Here is a 4,857-nt window from a genome sequence, read left to right as displayed (position 1 = left end):
ATGAAAGTTACAAAAACGCGTTTTACAACAAACTAGCCTGAGAAGATTTTACACTGCTTTGTACAAAACGACGAACTTGGAGCAATTGGTGAAACATAGGGCGATCAAAACGATGTGGGCGAAACATAGGGCGACACGACAGCTGAAAATTTCCTGAAAGTCTCCAGGATGTTTTCTGTTTCGTCTATTTTGGCCCCTAAACGTGCTCAAAACTTAAAAACCTTCTATTTTAAAGCTTGGAAATTTCCTGGGCATAAGGATACATATGTGTATTGCAAAAATCTGACACTGGACGAAGATTTTATGGTGTTTTTTCTAAAGGACTGAATTCTGACTATTCGGGTGACGTATTTTCGGCAAAGCTTTTTATATATTCGCATACATTCTCATTCATTCACTCATAAATCAACGAGTTTATGCTTCTATGGAAAAAAAGCAAGAGAAACACTTACTTGGATGACTTCTGAAGCGTTCAAAGAACCAGAATTACTCATGTCAACATTAACAACGCCATTATTTTCATTCGGTTTCGAGCTTTGGGTGTTTCCTTTATCGCCATCTCCAAAACGAACATCATTGGTACTCTCCACCTCCATGGATACATCCTCCTGGATATATCCTTAAGTAATTAGTGATTTTGTCAACAAAGCATCGTAATTGAATATACGAAGGAATACTTACGGCTTCTTCTTCATCAATCAAGTCAGAAACTGTCTGTCCAACAGCAAAGAACTGAAGACCGTCGATACTTGATGGAGCAAAATTCTTCAACGGAATAGCAAATATTGGTTTTACGATCCTAATTACGCGGACGAGAAGAATTCATAGCAAAAGATATATCGATAACTCACCAAAGAGATCATTGGGGACTTTATGGTGTTAGGTAACATCTTATAATTCTTATTCCTGCCTTCTCCACCATGAACAGTTGCTTCAGTTTCTGAGAGGTATAAATTTATTCTAGGTCTTACATTACGACCGTCCTGTGGAAATTTTTGATGCAATAATCAAAAGGAAATTATCATAATTTTATGAAGACTTCGTAAAGAATACTTACATGTGAACATCCTGGATATGTTTTCCGCTTATCACCACCAGGGAAATGCTTCAATCTTGGTCGAGTATCAATCATCTCAGCAGAAGGAGGATCCTTCACTAGAGGTTGATCAACTCCCACGAAATCAAGTAAACGCCTGAGTTGTTGATCCCAAAAGTCTATGTAACCTGGAGTTACATATGTGATTCTCTCACAGATGGGGAACCAGAATTCACTCCTTCCACATGTGTGCGGTCCAGACGGGTCATGAGATGTTCAACTGAGGGATTCCTTCTTCTAAAAGTCGGGACACACTGATCCATACCCATTTGTCGAGCCTCCCTATCAATATTGTATTCTTCCACTAAGAATTCGCCATGTATTATCGATATCAGATGACCAGGAGTGCAACTCAACATAAAAGACCTCTTTCCATTGTCCAAATCAGCACCAGATTTCAAAATCATGCTCTCTTCAGTGTTAAAATTTGTCAACTGAGAAATATAAGGAGGAACTAACACCCATGGGCGGAAGTTGAATTCAAATTCACGGTCTAAGACATCAACGAAGCGGGTTTTGAGTCGGGGTTGCTTTTTGGACCAGCGCATAATCCTAGCATTGGCCTTCTCAGAGAAAACATGACGAGCATCAACATTCAATCTTGCAAGATGGTACGTGTAATGGGTGCATAATTCTTGAAACGCTCCCAGATCAAAGCTTGAAGAAACATTGTGTTGGCATAGCATTCAATCTTCATAAAACCATTCGAGATACTGGAGTCTATAACTAAGGAGTCCAAGTTAGAGTACAAAGAACCCAAGAAAAAACTACCTATGGGGAGCTGCTCACCCTGAGCCATCTTAATCGCAAAGGGAATCACGAACGGCTTCAACAAATTTCCAGCATCTTCAAATACATCTCTGGACAACCATAAACACAACAAAGCAGCAATAGGTAATGTACCGTCAACGGGCCATTCCAAAGGAGTATCTCTCGGCCACCAATGTATTATACAATGAGCATAGCAACCTTTACTACCGGATTCCTTATTAATCTTCTCAATTGCAGCTGTCAAGATGTTGGAGATTGCAATTTCCTCTGATGAAGAAAGACCTTCAGGAAGGTTACCCGTGATGGGAAGATGCAGCAAAGCAACTACGTCCTCTAAAGTAATGGTAAACTCTCCCCATCTGCATATGAAAGAGTGAGTTGGAATACACCAACGAGAAAGTAGAGCTACTATACCTCGTGCATCATGAAAAATGAACAGATCTCCAGAATCTTGAATAGCCCGTATTACTTGTGCGTCATGCAAGTTGGCTTGAACACGAGGAAAACCTAGTATGTACCTCGCCCATCCAGAAAACTTTTCTAAGGGTCGTCGAGAAAGCTTGAATTCAATGATTGATGCATAAAAATATCCTCGTTCAAGATAGAACCGAATAGTTTCCTGAGAAGTCACCAATTTTTTCTGAGTAACCTCTCTAGGATTTATCAGAAGACGAAATGCTGGAGTTTTGAGACGCTTTTCAGGCCCTTGATCCACGAATAATGCATCCTCTATGTTCGGAACGTTCTTAATTCCAGGGGTCTCATCTTCACCAATGGAAGTCTCATCCATGCATGAATCATCCTTAGAAGCATCATTTTCTATGAATGAATCCTCCCTGGAGGCATCATTATCCACACGTGTATCATCTCTAGAGGCGTCATTGGCTTGGGAATCAGACATCCTTGCAAGGTAGCTGCAACATACAAACAATACTCTGCTTCAGTATATCATTCATGCAAGATGCAAACGTCAATGGAATGAGGTAATTGGGAAAATGCTCATGCAAGCATCTACAAAATGGTAATTCTCAACTCTTACCTTTTTACGATTCCACTAACAGTAGTGATGGTAATGCAAGAGTTAACACTTCAAAACTTACTCGTTTCTTCGAATCCACAAAAGACGAGCAAAACTCAGATTTTCATAAAATCATGAATATTTCTACTGTGCGAAGATTCACCATAGAATTATGAAAACTAAAACATTATTTCATCATAAATAATTGTTTACTTATAAGGAGTACACAAAACTCGAGTTTTGATTTTTAAATAAAATAATATATATATATACATATATACATATATAAAAAAACGTGATTAACTCACTAAATAAAATTTGTGGACATTCCACGTCAAAGAAAAAAAGAAAAATCCATGAACAGTCCATGGTTTTTAAAAAAAAAATCTTTTCCTTCGTACTATCATTTGTCTTCAAAACGAAAGTTTATTTCGATTTTGTGAAAGCTGACATCTTTCAAGATAAAGTTCTGGTTTCCATGAAAGCTCATAAACAAAATTTTATCACTGGACACAGGTCTATATATATAAAAAAGATCTTTCTCCTAAGTCAGGGATTATTACTAGTTTCTTAAACTAACGATCGAACGAACATACGTTTTCTAAAGCAAGGGTTTTCAAAAAAACTCACACTCATATACACACATATATATAATATCAACATGAACAACTCATGAACAAACTATAAACTTCTGGAAATTTTTTTTTTGCATACCTGGTCGATGCCGGCCGGACGTTAACGGCGACGGACGGTGGCCGACAGTGATGATCCCGGCAAATTTTTTTTCTCTTCTTCTCTAATTGGACGTGAGAAGGATGAAGAGATGAAGGTGGCGGTCGGTCGTGTGGGAGAAATAAGAAAAAAAAGGAGATTACTTCCCTTTTATATCAAATTTTATTTCCAAAACATAATCTCACAGGGATTTCCTTACTGGGCCCAGCCCGTGAATCCTAAAACGACCGAGGTCCCGTCATCAAAATTAGCGGTTCAACGCCAAGTTATGCTCATTGGATGATGCTCTATCATGACACTGTGATCTTCATTCAAGCTGTAGTTTGCTCGAACTATCAAAAATCCGGTAACAACTTAACTTACGACTAAGTTCAATTGCTTATATTGTTTGCAACCGGAAAATCACCATTTGATGCTGACTGAGGAACATGATTGTTCCTCACTAAGCAAGGGACTTAATATAGATGGTGGATTTTCGACAAGGGCTAAAATCGTAAACCCGTAATTATATATGCTCCTGATCTAGCAATCAGACGAGTATTGAGGCTCATGTCTCTTATCGAAAGCGTGAAAACTCATGCCATGAGAATATCTGACTGAGAATACTGTCTCTCAGAGTATATGTATATGTGTAGTCTCTCAGCTGAGGCAACGACATATCTCATGAATACTGAGCAACTTCAGTGATCACTTCCATATAGAATCGCAAGATTAGACGGCTCCTAGACAGCTTGCCTGCTAGTATAAACCAATAACGCCTTCAGGATGTAACAATGTTTTCCATGACTGTCTAGAATAAATATGACGCTTCAACAAGCTCATATCACTCAACTCTTGAATAATTAATGCTCCTAGACGGTCGTACTAGTATAGAGCCATCAATTAATTATTCCTAAATCATTAGATTCATTCACTGAATCCTTGAAAAATATTCAATGTTTTTCATAATATTTCGTTACTTCAATTCATGGTTTTCTCAACATATGGGTTAGTAATAAATATTCAGCGTACGGGCATCTGAGCTACCTTCGAGTAAGCCCCGACCCAAATGGTGCAGGTGTGCTCAACAATAATGCACTAACAATAAGCCCAGTTTTATATTTTATCATATTTTGTTATTTTCTTTGATCTTATGAAATTCCTTTCATTTGAACAAATATCTTTCGTTTTAAGGAAACTCCTCAATTCTATGGTGTTTCCTTCGCATCAAAGAAATAATATAAAATTGGGAAAGGTGTCG

This window comes from Papaver somniferum, chromosome 8 (genome assembly GCF_003573695.1).
Source record: "Papaver somniferum cultivar HN1 chromosome 8, ASM357369v1, whole genome shotgun sequence".
Taxonomy (NCBI): Eukaryota; Viridiplantae; Streptophyta; class Magnoliopsida; order Ranunculales; family Papaveraceae; genus Papaver; species Papaver somniferum.
This window is presented reverse-complemented; position numbering follows the sequence as displayed.